Consider the following 18505-nt stretch of genomic DNA (forward strand, 5'->3'; position numbering starts at 1 on the left):
TACAGGAGTAAGCCACCGCACCTGGCCATGAACGTCTTAAAACAATCTTACATAATAATTAATCTAAGTATGTGAGGCTTGTTTCTCTTTTATCTTTATAAACATGTGTTCATCCAAATATGACCTCAGCTTTCTTGTGTAAGAAACCAGCGCCACAGACGTCCAGCTTAATGTCAACTGGAAGTTTACATTACACTGGCAGTGCTGGGGAAACTGAAGACCCACTGACCCGGCACTCGTACCCCGGAAGCACCAGCTCTTGGCGGTAATAGCAATTCCTAACTTTCTAAAACACAGTGTGCCAGGAACAAAGTGTTTCACAAGTCTTAATTCACTGGGTCCTCACGACAACCCTGAGACCAATATTATTAGTGTTCCCATTTTACAGACGAGAAGCCAAAGGCACAGAGACCTTGCCGAAGACCACGAAGCCAGTAAACAGAAGAGTTGGGCCTCAGAGGCGGGCAGCCTGGCTCCAGAACCCGCCCTCCTGTCCACTCTGCCCCCTGCCTCTCAGCAAGACAGCTGGCGAGACCAAGGACAGGGAGCGAGGCGCCACCCCCTTCATTCACTCCAAGGATTTATGGCCACAGAGCCTGCGCCCAGGGCGGTTTATGGAATGAATCTCCTCGATTTACAGCCACACCTCCTATCAAATCGCCTTTCCCTCCCCTGGCGCGAGAATCGCACCTTGCTCATTGGGGATCGGGCGCCGCCGACGGAACCACCTGCTGTTCATAGAGGGCACCTAGGACGCAGTGTCCAATTCCTCTCACTGGCTTCAAACGGCAAATCTACGTATTGTTGCACCAGGTGGCACGTGAAGCCTCGCCACTGTAGGTTTTTCAGCAGAGGTCACTGGAGGTCTGGTTAAACCCGTACAGCGCTGAGGGGGAGGGGGCCCGGCTGCGTTTCCGAAGCTGCGCAGCGCCCACAGCAGCTGCTGGTGGGAAGCGGCTCGGAACACACCCACAGCTGCCAAGGAGCCGGCTGCACGTTTTAAAATAAAAAACGTCCTGGGCCCCAAAATGCACAGCCTGCCTCGCTCGCGGCCCGCGGCCCGGAACGCTGCCTCCACCCACAGCACTCCAGCAACTGGGAAGCAACCGAGGGAATTCCAGCTGGGGGGGCAACGGGGAAGGGAAGGCTCCGAGCGCCGGAGCCCCAGCCCGCGCCTGCCGCAGAGGCGAGGCCGCGGAGCCCACCCGCAGGCGGCCATGACCCCACCTGGAGACGCCCATGCCCGCTCCCCGCGCCCCGGGGACAAAGCCCGAGCCTGCACCGCAGCGCACCGCAGCCCTGCACCCGGGCCGCCCTTCAGGACGCCGGCACCAGCCCCGACCGGCAGGCACCCACCTTGTCCCCACTCCGACGCCGCCCGGGAATGCGGCCGGCGCCGGAGCTCATGCTGGGCACACGTGCACCCACACCCACCACGGGCGGGGTCCCCTCACACCCCCCTCGGGCAGGGGCACACTCACACCCACCTAGGGCCGGGTCCCCTCACACCCCCCTCGGGCAGGGGCACACTCACACCCACCTAGGGCCGGGCACACTCACACTCCCCTCGGGCAGGGGCACATCCACACCCCCCTGGGGCCGGGCACACTCACACCCACCGTGGACAGGGGCACACCCACACCCACATTGGGGCCGGGCACACTCACACCCACCTAGGGCAGGGACACAACCCACCTTGGACAGGGGTACAGTCACACCCACTTCGGGTCGGGCACACGCGCACTCACCCACCCTCACACTCCCAGCCCGGCCCGTCGGCGCGCACCCGGGCCCCGTGCGGCCTCGGCCCCTCGCGCCTCGGCGCCCCCCGCCCGTCCTGGCCCCGCACGCCCACGCCCCCTCCCTCCAGGGCCCAGTCACCGCCCCTCCCGCCGCTGCAGTAGCCGCGGGCCTGGATTCCTCGCGCTGCCGGGCCTGGAGCCTCCGCCGAGGCTGGGCCAGGACCACGGGGACCGCAGCGCCGGCCCCTCCGCCATCTTCCCGGCCCGCGCCGCCCACCGCCCGCCGCCCGCGCTCTCACCGGCCGGCTGCGCGCGGGCCGCGCCGCCACACTCCCTCATCCCGGCCCGCGCGACGCGCGTGAGCCGTCCGCCGCTCCCCGGCCTCTCTGCTGCTCCGCCGCCGCTGCCGCGGCAGCCCGTGCTATCGGCGTCCTCCGTCGCCGCCGCCGGCCCAGTGCGCGGCGGCCGCGCGTCCTCCCGTCACCAAGCGCAACCCCCCGCCTCCGGCTCCGCCCCCGCGGCGGTCCCCACCCGCCGCCAGGGGGCGCTGCCTCGCGAGGCCGCAGAACGCATGCGCTGGCGCGCGGCATGCCGGGAGCCGGAGTCCCGCGGAGGGCTCGCGCGGCATGCTGGAGCCGCCTGGCCCCGCCCCGCCGCCGCGCCAGAGGCGTCCCGGGCGGACCTAACGTGTGAGTTAGCGGTGTCTTCCCGTCTCTTTTGGTGCAGAGCAATTACCATCTGACACGTCTCAGTGTGGTTTGGTGTAATTTTGCCCTCTCAAACCACGTTGGGCTTCCCGAGTCTGAGATTTCACTTTTCTTCGACTCTGGAAATGCAGCCATTCTTCCTCAAGACGTGGGCTGCCCTGTCCCTCAGTCCTTGTGGCGGGCTCGTGTCTCTCAACCTCCTATTATTCTCACCCTTTTAGCCCTGTCACCTTTACTCGGTAGTTCACTCAGCTGCAGCTCGACTAGTGCTACATTCGGCATTTTCTAATCTGCATTCAGCCTGGTCTTCTAGATTCTCTTAGTGCCATGTGCGTTTCTGGAAATTAAATCTGACTGGCATTTCTGAAGAAATGGAGGCTAAACAGCCTGAAGCTTCGACAGTAGAAGACGGGGGCACACACCCTTCAGTCCTAGACATTCCCTGGGTCCTCAACCATGAGAAGCCGCAAAGGGCTGAAAGGCCCCCGTCAAAAGTCATTCCTGGAGCTCCACCTCCTGCCCTGCAGCCCACTCGCCTTGCAGAGACTCTCCCCCCTCGGGGAGATCTCCCGTTGGGCTGTCTCGCTGCCCGCGCTTCCCTGTTGGGCCGTCGTCACTCTTCACTCTTCACTCTTCATACACAGGACTCTGCTTTTTCGCCTCCTCCCGCTCCCTCTCCACTATATTCACTAGAAAACCCATCTGGGCGAGCCCAACTCTTCTCCATGACTGCTGAAGAAAATCACACATCCAGGCTGACTGCCTTCACCTTGAACCTGTGACCACACACTTAAGATGAGCACTTTTCACCCCCGTGACCACACACTTAAGTAATTAAAAATATACAAAATATTTATAGAGGACATGTAACTCTTTTTTTTTTTGAGATGGAGTCTTGCTGTGTCACCTAGGCTGGAGTACAGTGGCACGATCTCAGCTCATTGCCACCTCTGCCTCCGGGGTTCATGCAATTCTGCTGCCTCAACTTCTTGAGTAGCTGGGATTACAGGTGCCCACCAACACTCCTGGCTAACTTTTTGTATTTTTAGTAGAAATAGTGTTTCACCATGTTGGCCAGGCTCCTCTCAAACCCCTGACCTCAAGTGATTCACCCACCTCAGCCTCTCAAAATGTTGGGATTACAGGCGTGAGCCACCACGCCTGGCCAAGGACACTTAACTCTTTAAGGACTTAAAAAGAAAACCTAAAGTTCCGTCTAATGGATGGGGACCTGTGCGGTGGCTCACAGCTGTAATCCCATCGCTTTTCCAGACTGAAATTCGAGACCAGCCTGGGCTGCATAGGGCAATCCCGTGTCTACAAAAATAAATTTTAAATTAGTCAAGAAGCTGAGGTGTGAGGATCACTTGAGCCTGGGAAGATCGAGGCTGTGGTGAGCTGTGATCAAACCACTGCACTCCAGCCTGGGCAGCAGAGCAAGACCCTGTCTCAGAAAGTAAATAAATAATAAATAAATAGAGGAACATACCATGCTCATGGACCAAGTGGCCCTAACATAGTAAAGATGTCGATTCTTCCTAAAGTTATACAGAAATCCAAAATGTTAATAATCTAAATTCCAGCAAGATTTTTTTTTGTTGTTGTTGTTGTTTTGTTTTTTGAGATGGAGTCTCGCTCTGTCGCCCAGGCTGGAGTGCAGTGGCGCGATCTCGGCTCACTGCAAGCTCCGCCTCCTGGGTTTACGCCATTCTCCTGCCTCAGCCTCCTGAGTAGCTGGGACTACAGGCGCCCGCCACCGCGCCCAGCTAATTTTTTGTATTTTTAGTAGAGACGGGGTTTCACCGTGGTCTCGATCTCCTGACCTTGTGATCCGCCTGCCTCGGCCTCCCAAAGTGCTGGGATTACAGGCGTGAGCCACCGCGCCCGGCCTCCAGCAAGATTTTTTGAGGACTATAACAACATATTTTAAAAATTGCACAAAATAGGCCAGGTGCGGTGGCTCATGCCTGTAACCCAGCACTTTGGGAGGCTGAGGCGGACGGATCACGAGGTCAGGAGATGAGACCATCCTGGCTAACACGGTGAAACCCCATCTCTACCAAAAATACAAAAAAATTAGCCAGGTGTGGTGGTGGGCACCTGTAATCCCAGCTACAGGCTGAGACAGGAGAATGGCATGAACCCGGGAGGTGGAGCTTGCAGTGAGCCAAGATTGCACCATTGCACTCCTGCCTGGATGACAGAGTGAGACTACGTCTCAAAAAAAAAAAAAATGCACAAAATAAAATAGATCTAAAAATAGCACATCCAGTTGTGAAGGAGGACACGAACGGGGACGGACCCTGCCAGAGATTAAGGTCTACTCCAGAGCCAGGTTGTTTCACAGGCCCAGAAACATGCAAGGGAATGGAGCAAAGAGTTTGATCAAAGCCACACATAAAAACTAACAGAAAAAGGTCTATTGTTTAATAGAGACTCTGTTTGTGAGCTACAGGGAGAAAAACGAAGTTGGATTATGGAATGAGACCAACACTTCTGCTGTTCTTCCCAACTTCTTCCCACCTCCCCTTTTCCCTAGTTTATAAGGCAGGAGAAAAGGGAGAAAGCACTAAGTTGGAAAGAAACAGAAGTAAGATAAATAGCTAGACGACCTTGGCGCCATCACACGGCCCTGGTGGTTAAAATAATAGTAGTAATATTAACCCCTGACCAAAACTACTTGTGTTATCCGTAAATTCCAGACGTTGTATGAGAAAAGCACTGTAAAACTTTTTGTTCTGTTAGCTGATGCATGTAGCCCCCAGTCACATTCCTCTCGCTTGCTCTATCTATCAAGACCCTTTTACGTGGACCCCTTAGCGTTTTAAGCCCTTCAAAGGACTAGGAATTTCTTTTTCAGGGAGCTCGGCTCTTAAGACGCAAGTCAGCCAACGCTCCCAGCCGAATAAACCTCTTCCTTCTTTAATCCGGTGTCTGAGGAGGTTTGTCTGTGGCTCGTCCTGCTACAGGATCCCTGGGCCACACTGGGGTATTTACACATCCATATTCCTCTCCTAGGGAGGTGCCCAGGGCTCGCCTGGCACATCGCAGGGTGACTGCAAGTTTGACTTTTTTTCCTACACGTATTTAACTAGAAGTAAGTTTGATTGGCCGGGCGCGGTGGCTCACACCTGTAATCCCAGCACTTTGAGAGGCCGAGACGGGCGGATCACAAGGTCAGGAGATCGAGACCATCCTGGCTGACACGGTGAAAACCTGTCTCTACTAAAAACACAAAAAATTAGCCGGGCGTGGTGGTGGGCGCCTGTAGTCCCAGCTACTCGGGAGGCTGAACCAGGAGAATGGCGTGAACCCGGAAGGCGGAGCTTGTAGTGAGCCTAGATCGCGCCACTGCACTCCAGCACTCCAGCCTGGGCATCAAGCGAGACTCCGTCTCAAAAAAAAAAAAAAAAAAAAAAAAAACGAAGTAAGTTTGATTTTTTAAGAAGCCACCACAGCTCTCGCAAGTCACAGCTTCTGTTCTCACTAACACCTGCTGTGGCCAGTCTTTTGGTTTTCTTTTTGTTTTTTGTCTTTAAAATACATAACATGCAATTTACCATCTTAACCATCTTTTTTTTTTTTTTTTTTTTGAGAAGGAGTCTCACTCTGTTGCCCAGGCTGGAGTGCGGTGGTGTGATCTCGGCTTGCTGCAACCTCTGCCTCCCCGGTTCAAGCGATTCTTCTGCCTCGGCCTCCCGAGTAGCTGGGACTACAGGCAACCACCACTACACCTGGCTAATTTTTGTATTTTTAGTAACATGGGGTTTCACCAAGTTGGTTGGCCAGGCTGGGATTACAGTTGTGAGCCACTGCGCCTGACTATTTTAATTTAATTTTTTTTTTTTTTAAGATAGAGTTTTTTGCTCTTATTGCCCAGGCTAAAGTGCAATGGCATGATCTCGGCTCACCGCAACCTCTGCCTCCCCAGGTTCAAGCGATTCTCCTGCCTCAGCCTCCCGAGTAGCAGGGATTACAGGCGCCCGCCACCACGCCGGGCTAATTGTTTGTATTTTTAGTAGAGAAGGAGTTTCACCATGTTGGCCAGGCTGGTCTCAAACGCCCGACCTCAGGTGATCGGCCGGCCTCAGCCTCCCAAAGTGCTGGCATTACAGGCGTGAGCCACCGTGCCTGGCTTCTTTTTAATTTTTTGAGAAACCACCAAACTTTTTCACAGCAATTGTTATTCATTTATTTTTGAGATAGAGTTTCACTCTTGTTGCCCAGGCTAGAGTGCAATGGCATGATCTCAACTCACTGCAACTTCTGCCTCCCCAGTAGCTGAGATTCAAGCGATTCTCCTGCCTCAACCTCCCCAGTAGCTGAGATTACAGGTGCCTGCCACCAGGCCCGGATAATTTTTGTATTTTTAGTAGAGATGGGGTTTCACCATGTTGGTCAGGCTGGTCTTGAACTCCTGACCTCCTGCCCACGTTGGCCTCCGAAAGTGATGGGATTACAGGTGTGAGCCACTGCAAAATTGTACCATTTTACATTCCCATAAACAGTGCATAAGGGCTCCAATTTCGGCCGGGCGCGGTGGCTCAAGCCTGTAATCCCAGCACTTTGGGAGGCCGAGACAGGCGGATCACGAGGTCAGGAGATCGAGACCATCCTGGCTGACACGGTGAAACCCCGTCTCTACTTTAAAAATACAAAAAACTAGCCAGGCGAGGTGGCGGCGCCTGTAGTCCCAGCTACTCGGGAGGCTGAGGCAGGAGAATGGCGTGAACCCGGGAGGCGGAGCTTGCAGTGAGCTGAGATCCGGCTACTGCACTCCAGCCTGGGCGGCAGAGCGAGACTCCATCTCAAAAAAAAAAAAAAAAAAAAAAAAAAAAAGGGCTCCAATTTCTCCATATCCTCTCTAACACTTGTTAATTTCTGTTTTTTTAATAGTAGTCATCCTAATGGGTGTGAGGTGATATCTAATTGTGATTTTGATTTCTGTTACTCTAATGATTAGCGATGTTGAACACTTATTCATGTACTTATTTGCTCTTCTTATATTTTCTTTTATAAGGTGTCTGTTCACATCTTTTACCTGCCCCCCCCCTTTCTTTTTTCCTTGAGACAGGATCTTGCTCGGTTGCCCAGGCTGGAGTGCAATGGTATAATCTCAGCTCACTGCAGCCTGGACCTCCTTGGCTCTGGTGATCCTCCTGCTTCAGCCTCCCAAGTAGCTGGAACTACAGGTACACACCACCACACCCAGCTGAATTTTTTTTTTTTTTTTGTAGTTTTGTAGAGACGGGTTTCGTCATGTTGCCTAAGCTGGTCTCGAACTCCTGGGCTCAAGTGATATGCCTGCCTCAGCCTCCCAAAGTGCTGGGATTACAGGTATAAGCCAACTTGCTCAGCTATTTTGTCCATTTAAACAAATTGAGTTTCTGGGCTGGGCATGGTGGCTCACGCCTATAATCCCAGCACTTTGGGAGGCCAAGGCAGGTGGATCACAACGTCAGGAGTTTGAGACCAGCCTGACCAACATGGTGAAACCTCGCCTCTACTAACAATACAAAAATTAGCTGGGCGTGGTGGCACAGGCCTGTAATCCCAGCTACTCAGGAGGCTAAGGCAGGAGGTTCAATCACTTAAACCCAGGAAGTGGAGGTTGCAGTGAGCCAAGATTGCTCCATTGCACTCCAGCCTGGGTGACAGAGCAAGACTCCAATTCAAAAAAAAAAAAGTTTCTGGCCGGGTGTGGTGGCTTATGCCTATAATCCCAACACTTTGGGAGGCTGATGTGGGTGCATTACTTGAGACCAGGAGTTCGACGCCAGCCTGGCCATGTTTTTAGTAGAGATGAAAACCCATCTGGCTGGGCACAGTGGCTCACGTCTGTAATCCCAGCACTTTGGGAGGCCAAAGCGGGCGAATCACAAGGTCAGGAGATGGAGACCATCCTGGCTAACACAGTGAAACCCCATCTCTACTAAAAAAATACAAAAAATTAGCCGGGTGTGGTGGTGGGTGCCTGTAGTCCCAGCTACTCGGGAGGCTGAGGCAGGAGAATGGCATGAACCCAGGAGGTGGGGCTTGCAGTGAGTCGAGATCGCGCCACCACACTACAGTGTGGGTGACAGAGTGTGACTCTAACTCAAAAAATACCCGAAAACCTGTCTGTACTAAAAATACAAAAATTAAATGGGCGTGGTGGTGCACTCCTGTAATTGCAGCTACTCAGGAGGCTGAGCTATGAGAATTGCTTGAATCTGGGAGGAGGAGGTTGCAGTGAGCCGAGATCGTGCCCCTGCACTCCTGCCTGGGTGACAGAGTGAGACTCTGTCTCAAAAAAAAATTTTTTTTGAGTTTCTGACCAGGCACAGTGGCTCACACCTGTAATCCCAACACTTTGGGAGGCCAAGGCAGGAGGATTGCTTGGGCCCAGAATTTCAAGACCAACCTGGGCAACATAGTATGACCCCATCTCTACAAAAAACAAAAAAATAAAATTAGCCAGGCATGATGGCATATATCTGTAATCCCAGCTACTCAGGAGGCCGAGGTGGGAGGATTACTTCAGCTTGGGAGGTTGAGGCTGCAGTGAGCCATGATCACACCACTGCATTCCTGCCTAGGTGACAGTGAGATCCTGTCTCTTAAAAAAAAAAGAATCAGGGCACGGTGGCTCACGACTGTAATCCCAGCACTTTGGGAGGCCAAGGCAGGCAGATCATGAGGTCAGGAGATGGAGACCATCCTGGCTAATACGATGAAACCCCATCTCTACTAAGAATACAAAAAAAAAAAAAAATTAGCTGGGCATGGTGGCAGGCGCCTGTAGTCCCAGCTACTCAGGAGGCTGAGGCAGTAGAATGGTGTGAACCTAGGAGGCAGAGCAGTGAGCTGAGTGAGCTGCACTCCAGCCTAGGCGACAGAGCGAGACTCCATCTCGACAACAACAAAAAAAATTAAAAATTAAAAGTTAGATTTCTTGTTGTTGAATTTTGAGAGCTATTTATGTATTCTGGATACAAATCTTTTGTTGGGTATGTACTTTGTAAAGAGTTTCCCTTGGGCTGGTCTCTTTTTAAAGCTTCGTTACTAGGGACTCCACGAGGAGAACAGATGGGAAGGAGCATACTTCGTGCAGGAGGAGGGAGTCTGACAGGTGGGGCCACCCCAGAAGTTTTGGCGCGCCCTCCCAGGGAGACTGAGTGCCCTTTGGGTGCACACCCTACCGCCCCTCTCTTTGGCCCTGCTTGGATTCCGGTGAGCCTTTCCTGCTGGTTCCTCTGGTTAAACCCACTCTTAGCAGGAGACGTGGAGGGAACGTTTGGATGGATTATAGACACATAATGTTTTCAGGTTAGAGGACAAAAACCAGGTGATGCTGAGTAACGGGGTTTGCTGGTGGGCTCTGAGGGACAGGGAGGAAGATCGGGTATGTCCAGCCACCTGCAAACCTCCCTGGTGGCCTTGGTTTCTGCCACCCTGGCCGGCTTGGCCAGTCCCAGGTGCGCTCGTGCGGGGCTCCTCAAAGCAGACCGAGCCGCTCTGCTGGGCTGGCACTGGAGACACAGCATCCCCCACTTGGCTTCTCTCTTGGCAGCTCTTCTCCCTGAGTCTCACCTCCCTGCTCCCCAGGTGACAATCCAGTGTGCAGACCTTGGCTCAGGACACTTCCTCAACTAGTGACTGTGTCTGGGGAAACAGGATTGATTTGCAGGCACAGCTGGCTCAGGAAGCCCCACAGACAGCTGCTTGGAGGCCTTTCCTCACGTGGATCCAGGAGAGAGCTGACTTTGAGGGCCTCGTGGACCATCCACGATGACTGCCCTGTGTCTGCTGGAACCCAGCAGGAAGTCCTGCTTGGGCATCCGCACCTAAAATGCCAATGTCTTTGGTCTGGGATCATCTGATTGCAAGTGTGAGAAACAAACTCACCCATCCAAACCCAAAGAAAGGACTTAGAGACCCAGAGAACAGCGAAAGTGAGACTTTTAATGACGGTCTTGCAAGGTCGGGTGTCTGGTAGGCAGGCACACCCAGCACAGTCTCAACAAGCGATTCATCCCCTAGTGCGCAGGTCCCTCCCCGGTTCCTCGTAGGCTGAGCACTGTGGGGTCACAGTCTTCCCGGAGGTCACCTGTTGACTGTGGGGCAGAGGCTGCAGGTGTTTTCTTTAGGGTTGTCTTGCTGCATTTTGTTGCAGCCCACAATGCATTGCAATGCTAGTCTGCTCAGGGGCTCTTTAAGTATTTGATTTATGACCTAAGTAGCTGGGAAGGCTGATAAGAACAGACAAAGGAGCTATTTTGCAGGCTAGTAAACTTTCATCTCAGACTAAACTTCTTTGGATCAAGTGAGAACAATTAAGCAGCGGACGGGGGGAGGAGGGAGTGCGGGGGTGCGGGGGGGCAAGAAGCAGGCATTGGCTATCCAAGCAGTGGCCTAGTTTATCCTGTTTCTTCTGTAGTTTGCTGTCCTAAACCGATTCAAGGCACTTTGTCATGGAACTGGACCACTCTGTACATTATTTCCCTCACAAGTAGAAGCTACACAGGCTCCTAAAAGTGAAGAGAACTCACTGGAAGCCATGGGAGCTTCTTACAAGCAGACAGCATGAGGCTGACAAAGGGCCTGGAAAGGGCTGGCACTGCTGTCTCCCGACAGCCTTTGGCTTCCCTGCTCTCTCTCCCCTCCACTTCCCTCTTTCTCTCTGTCTCTGCCTCTCTCCTCCTCCCTCTCTCTGTCTCCTTCTCTATGTCTCTCTCTCTCTGTCTCCTTCCCTCCCTCCACTCCCTCTCTACCCTCATTTGACTATTCAGCTTCTCCATGCAGGGGCTCCCCCATGCCCTGCCCCAGCTCTGTGGAGTCTCTTGGCACCAACCCTGGCACTAAATGGGATGTATGTTACTAGCCTAAGGAGGAGTCGGGGTGGGATCTGTCTCTGCTGGAGACAGATGTCAGCCCCTTGGCTGTGCACCCACAGTCATCTGGTCCAGTCAGCATGGCCGGGGGTCAGCCCCAGGACAAGCATGTGGACCCACACAGGTCCCACAATGAAGCGATTACTTGATTACTTGCTTAACTATAAATCCTCCTCAAAGTCATCCCCAGTGGCTGCTCTTAGACATGACATCAGGGACCACTGAGAAAGGTGCTCACTGGGTGCTGTGGACTGGCTTGCTCTTCACACAGGGACTGTGTAGCTCAGGGCTGGGCCTGCAATCCACCTCACCACTAACGCTCCACTTGGCCCCCATAAGCCAAACCCAGATGCATGAACTAGCTAAACCATCATAAAAACACGAGGAAGAGAAGAGAACAAAATGTGTATTGTAAAATTCTTTTTTTGGGGGGGTGAGACAGCGATATACTCTTGTTGCCCAGGCTGGAGTGCAATGGCCCGATCTTGGCTCACTGCATCCTCCGCCTCCCGGGTTCAAGCAATTCTCCTGCCTCAGCCTCCCGCGTAGCTGGGATTACAGGCATGTGCCACCACGCCCGGCTGATTTTGTATTTTTAGTAGAGATGTGGTTTCACCGTGTTGCCCAGGCTGATCTCGAACTCCTGACTTCAGGTGATCCACTCTCTTCGGCCTCCCAAAGTGCTGGGATCACAGGCGTGAGCCACTGCGCCTGGGCTTTTTTTTGTTTTGTTTTGTTTTGAGACGGAGCCTTGCTCTGTCGCTCAGGCTGGAGTGCAGTGGCACCATCTTGGCTGACTGCAACCTCCACCTCCCAGGTTCAAGTGATTCTCCCGCCTCAGCCTCCCAAGTAGCTGGGATTGCAGGCATGTGCCACCATGCCCAGCTAATTTTTATATTTTTAGTAGAGCTGAGGTTTCTCCATGTTGGCCAGGCTGGTTTCGAACTGACCTTGTGATCTGCCTGCCTCGGCCTCCCAAAGTGCTGGGATTACAGGCGTGAGCCACTGCGCCTGGCCTTTTTTTGTTTTGTTTTGAGGAGTCTCGCTCTGTCACCCAGGCTGGAGTGCAGTGGCACAATCTCGGCTCACTGCAAGCTCTGCCTCCTGGGTTCATGCCATTCTCCTGCCTCAGCCTCCCGAGTAGCTGGGACTACAGGTGCCCGCCACCTCGCCCAGGTAATTTTTTGTATTTTTAGTAGAGACAGGGTTTCCCCGTGTTAGCCAGGATGGTCTCGATCTCCTGACCTTGTGATCGGCCCACCTCGGCCTCCCAGAGTGCTGGGATTATAGGAGTAAGCCACCGTGCCAGGCTGCCCAGCTGTAAAATTCTTTGAGAGATTTGTTTCCCAATGAAAGCAGGCTTTGTTCTGGTTTTAGTTATTAAACAAATACTGATTACACACTGGTTTAGGCACCGGGGTACAGCACTAAATGAAAAGGAATGTCGGCCGGGCGCGGTGGCTCACGCCTGTAATCCCAGCACTTTGGGAGGCCGAGGCGGACGGATCACAAGGTCAGGAGATCGAGACCACGGTGAAACCCCGTCTCTACTAAAAATACAAAAAAAAAATTAGCCGGGCGCGGTGGCGGGCGCCTGTAGTCCCAGCTACTCAGGAGGCTGAGGCAGGAGAATGGCGTAAACCCAGGAGGCGGAGCTTGCAGTGAGCCGAGATCGCGCCACTGCACTCCAGCCTGGGCGACAGAGCGAGACTCTGTCTCAAAAAACAAAACAAAACAAAACAAAACAAAACAAAACAAAAAAAAGAAAAGGAATGTCCCTGCCCTCCAGGAGTTTACATTTAGAAAGTTTGCGGGAAAGACAAATAAGTAAGTGTGTCACGCAGTGCTGCCATATGGAGCCAAGTGCAGTGGGGACAAGTCAAGCAAAGTGGGGACGGAGACGGGGAGGCTGCAGAGAAGAGGTCTTTGTAGACAACAGAAGGGAGGGAAGGGCTGAGCCGAGCAAATAGCAAATAGAGAGGGCAAAGGAGAAAGGCAGTGCAAAGGCCCTGGGGCAAGAATGACTCTCCAGTCATTCCAGCCTACCACGAGGATAAAGAGCAGACTCCATGTTCAGAGAGGAGAAGAAAAGGGAGGGCGAGGACCCGCGGACCTGAGTGAGTGGAGGGGTGGGGGGATGGGACTTGTGTTTTAAAGGAAATATTCTGGTCCTGAGTGAGTGTAGGGGTGGGGGGATGGGACTTGTGTTTTAAAGGAAATATTCTGGTTGTTGTGAGGAATAGGCTGCGTGGGGCAGGGGCCGGGTGGCGGTGGACTTGGGGGAGCAGCAAGAGCTGGAGCCAAAGGGAGGCCAGCCTTGGTGGCACAGCAGTGTAGGTGGTGGGGAGTGGGGACTACAGGGTCACCAAGAAGTTGGGTAATGAACGTTCACCGTTTCCATTTTCCCCGCTGCATGTGCATCCCTGGGCCTTAGCCTATGCACTGGCTCCCATTTCCATGGATGTCCCAGAGTGGAACGGCTCAGCCCAAGGACAGGTGCATTTGTGAATTTCATAAATGCCCCTAGATTGCTTCATAAAGTGCCTGTGGAAATGTACCTTGCCACCAACTGTGTGTTAATGCCGTTCCCCCCCATATGAGTCAGCTTTCGCTGAGTTGTGCAGGTAGTAACAACTCCCAGATCTCAGAGATTTTCGACATTGGAGGTTCAGGCCTTACTTGTGTTATGCACCTGCTCTTTAAAGATCTTCATGCTGGTGTCAGCACTATAGAGTGTCTGTCCTGGACCGGCTGTTTTCATGGCAGTGCAGCAAAAGCTATGCTGGATTCTTATAACATTTCAGGCTGCTGAAAGGTGGCAGCTGTTTCATTGATCAAAGCAACATCATCAGTACAGGGGGGCCTTCTCCTTCCATAAGGAGGGACACTGCAAATCTCATGGGTGGGCAGGGATGTTGTAGGCAGGAGTTATTGCAACAGAGTGCAATCGATCAGCACCAAGTGCTATTGCTTTTTACATTTTTGCCAATATGATGAATGAGAAGTGATAGTTATTGTTCACACATTAGTTTTAAGTTGCCCATTGATTAGTGAGGTTGAGCATCTTTTTCATGTTTATTGGCTATTTGGATTGTACCATCTAGCATCCATTCATTTTTATTTATTTATTTATTTTTTTGAGGCGGAGTCTTGCTCTGTCCCCTAGGCTGGAGTGCAGAGGCGCCATCTCAGCTCACTGCAAGCTCCCCCTCCCGGGTTCACGCTATTCTCCTGCCTCAGCCTCCCGAGTAACTGGGACTACAGGCACCCGCCACCACGTCCGGCTAATTTTTATGTATTTTTAGTAGAGACGGGGTTTCACCATGTTAGCCAGAATGGTCTCGATCTCCTGACCTGGTGATCCACCTGCCTCAGTCTCCCAAAGTGCTGGGATTACAGGCATGAGCCACGGCACCCGGCCCATCCTTTCATTTTAAATCTATCTTTCTATTATATTTTTGAACTTTTAAAAATTAAATTTGGCAGGGTGCGGTGGCTCACGTCAGTAATTCTAGCACTTTAGAAGGCCAAGGCGGGTGGATCACCAGGTCAGGAGATAGAGAACATCCTGGCCAACATGGTGAAACCCCGTCTCTACTAAAAATACAAAAATTAGCCAGGCGTGGTGGCACGTGCCTGTAATCCCAGCTACTCGGGAGGCTGAGGCAGGAGAATCACTTGAACCCAGGAGGCGGAGGTTACAGTGAGCTGAGATCACACCACTGCATTCCAGCCTGGACGACAGAGTGAGACTCTGCCTCACACACACACACAAAATACACACATACATAAATGATCCTTGCCTCACTGAACTGAAATACCGCCTTTGTGAATTCCCCTCTGTTTTGGGGTCATTTCTAGGATTTCCATTTTAGTCTTTGATCTTTTTGTCTGTTTTTAGACCAATTCCACATTGCTTTGTTTTCACAGGATTTAGAGGCTAGTTTAATCTGGAAGGCAAATCCTCCTTCCTAATCCTTTATAGTTTCCCTGGCTAGTTTTGAAAATTTTTCTTCCATATGTAAATTAAACTGACTATATCCTATGAAAGATGCAATTACCGGGTGTCAACTTGGAGGTATGTTAATTGTATACATATTTTCGATATATTTGGAAAGAATTTACTTTTTAGTATATTAAGTCTTCCAAGAATATGGACATCTTTTTTTCGAATCTTGTTTTTATGTCCTCCAATATGGTTTTACACTTCATAATTTATTACATCTTACTTTATAATTACTAAATATTACATTTTATAGTTTTTGTTGCTACTGTGAATGAGCTATTTTCTCATTTCCACTTCAAGTTGGTGATTATTACTTAATGATTATTGAGGAATGCTATTGTGTTTACATACTTATCTTGCATTCAGTAACTTTAACAAACATTCATATTAATCCTAATAGTGTCTTCTATGCAGACAATCATATCATTGCCCAAAAAGAATCCGTGTCTTTTCTTTATCAGCATATATGCGAATCGTATTTCTTTTTGTTTTCGTAAGGATTACCAAACAATGTTGTATTAGTCTGCTCAGGGTGCCATAACAAAATACCTCGGACTGGTGGGGTTTAAACAACAGAATTTACTTCTCACGGTTTTGAAGGCTTAGGTGCCTAGTCAGGGTGCTAGCTGATTTAGTCTCTGGTGAGGGCCCTCTTCTTGGCTTGCAAATGGCCAACTTCTCACTGTTGTCACACGGCGGGGGCGGGGGGAAGAGAGAGCACTCTAGTGTCTCTTCCTCTTCTAAGGGCATCAGTTCTATCAGATCAGAACACTCCATGCCTTTATTTAACTTTTTTTTTTTTTTTTTGAGACGGAGTCTCGCTCTGTCGCCCAGGCTGGAGTGCAGTGGCCGGATCTCAGCTCACTGCAAGCTCCGCCTCCCGGGTTCACGCCATTCTCCTGCCTCAGCCTCCCGAGTAGCTGGGACTACAGGCGCCCGCCACCTCACCCGGCTAGTTTTTTGTGTTTTTTAGTAGAGACGGGGTTTCACCGTGTTAGCCAGGATGGTCTCGATCTCCTGACCTTGTGATCCACCCGTCTCGGCCTCCCAAAGTGCTGGGATTACAGGCTTGAGCCACCGCGCCCAGCCTCATTTAACTTTAAAAAAATTTTTTTTGAAACAGTCTCGCTCTGACGCCCAGGCAGGAGTGCAGTGGCGCGATCTTGGCTCACTGCAAGCTCCGCCTCCTGGGTTCATGCCATTCTCCTGCCACAGCCTCCCGAGTAGCTGGGACTACAGGTGCCCGCCACCGTGCCTGGCAAATTTTGTGTATTTTTAGTAGAGACGGGGTTTCACCGTGTTAACCTGGATGGTTTTGATCTCCTGACCTCGTGATCCTCCTGCCTCGCCCTACCAAAGTGCTGGGATTACAGGCGTGAGCCACCGCCGCCAGCCAATTTTTTTTTGAGTTGGAGTCTTGCTCTGTCGCCCAGGCTGGAGTGCAGTGGTGTAATCTCAGCTCACAGCAACCTCTGCATACCGAGTTCAAGTGATTCTCCTGTCTCAGCCTCCCAAGTAGCTGGGATTACAGGCGCCTGCCACCACGCCCAACTAATTTTTGTATTTTTGGTAGGGATGGGGTTTCAGGGTTTTACCACGTTGTCCAGGCTGCTCTCAACTGCTGACCTCAGGTGATTCATGCGCCTTGGCTTCCCAAAATGCTGGCAATACAGGCAAAAGTTACAGCGCCTAACCCTCATTTAACCTTAATCACCTCCTTTCTTTCTTTTTTTTTTTTTTTTTTTTTTTTTTTTTTTTTTTTTGAGACGGAGTCTCGCTCTGCCGCCCAGACTGGAGTGCAGTGGCCGGATCTCAGCTCACTGCAAGCTCCGCCTCCCGGGTTCACGCAATTCTCCTGCCTCAGCCTCCGGAGTAGCTGGGACTACAGGCGCCCGCCACCGCGCCCGGCTAGTTTTTTGTATTTTTTAGTAGAGACGGGGTTTCATCGTGTTAGCCAGGATGGTCTCCATCTCCTGACCTCGTGATCCGCCCATCTCGGCCTCCCAAAGTGCTGGGATTACAGGCTTGAGCCACCGCGCCCGGCCATCACCTCCTTAAAGGCTGTTATGGACTGAATGTTTGTGTCACCCTGAAATTCATATATTGAAACTCCAACCCCAATTGTAATCACATTTGTAGACGGGGCCTTCGAGAGGTGATTAGAATTAAAGGTCATGAGAGTGGAGTCCTCATGATGGGATTAGTGCCCTTACAAGACAATACACTAGAAATGAGGCCTGTCTTTCTCCATGTCACATGAGGACAGAGTGAGAAGGCAGCTCTCTGAAAGCTAGGAAAAGACCCCTTGAGAAACTCTCCATCCCGGAACTCTGATCTCAAACTTCCAGCCTCCAGAACTATGAGAAAATAAATTTCTATTGTTTAAGCCACCCAACCTGTGGTATTTGTTATGGCAGCCAGAGTAGACTAACACAAAGGCCCTATCTCCGGTACAGTCATATGGACGGTTAGAGTCTCAAATACGAATTTTGGGGGAACATAATTCTGTCCATAGCAAATGTAGACCAAAAATTATGTAGGTTGGTGTCCTGGTCTTATTCCTGATTTTGAGTAATAGCTTTTTTTTTTTTTTGAGACAGAGTCCACTCTTTCTCCCAGGCTGGGCTGGAGGGCAGTGGCGTGATCTTGGCTCCCTGCAACTTCCACCTCCCAGGTTCAAGTGATTCTCGTGCTTCAGCCACCTAAGTAGCTGAGATTACAGACATGCACCACCATACCCAGCTAATTTTTGTATTTAGTAGAGACATGGTTTCACCATGATGGCCAGGCTGGTCTTAAATTCTGGGTCTCTAGTGATCCACCTGCCTCGGCCTCCTGAAGAGCTGGCATTACAGGTGTGAGCCATTGCGCCTGGCCCAAGTAATAGCTTTAGTAAATATGTCTTATCTGTTTTTTTACAGCTTCTGAGTGCCTGTCATTGTTACAAAGTATTCCTCTGCTCTACTTTGTACATATGATATTCTAAATTTTCACTAAGATTTTTATTGCTCTGAGTTTAAAAATTGTGTATTGTGGTAAAATTCACATAACATAAAATTTACTATCTTATTTTAAATTACAGGCGCAGGGGCTCATGCCTGTAATCCCAGCACTTTGGGAGGCTGAGGCAGGCGGATCACTTGAAGTCAGGAGTTTGAGACCTGCCTGACCAACATA

At 51.4% G+C, this 18505-nt stretch overlaps 1 protein-coding gene across 24 annotated transcripts in view; it reads right to left on the reverse strand.

The window, feature by feature from the left end:
* ARHGAP39 (Rho GTPase activating protein 39) overlaps nucleotides 1-2159 on the reverse strand; it is a 147976-nt gene extending 145817 nt beyond the window's left edge. For 23 of the 24 annotated variants that reach the window (XR_013397560.1, XM_077944638.1, XM_077944633.1 and 20 more), the window contains exon 1: nucleotides 2042-2159. The gene's annotated coding sequence lies outside the window, so the exon portion shown is untranslated. Of the gene's footprint in view, nucleotides 1-690; nucleotides 869-2041 lie in introns of those variants that run through there. The other variant, XM_077944626.1, reaches the window with a different exon arrangement.
* Between the last annotated feature and the right edge of the window lie 16346 nt (nucleotides 2160-18505).

The sequence above is a fragment of the Macaca mulatta genome, chromosome 8 (assembly GCF_049350105.2).
Source record: "Macaca mulatta isolate MMU2019108-1 chromosome 8, T2T-MMU8v2.0, whole genome shotgun sequence".
NCBI lineage: Eukaryota > Metazoa > Chordata > Mammalia > Primates > Cercopithecidae > Macaca > Macaca mulatta.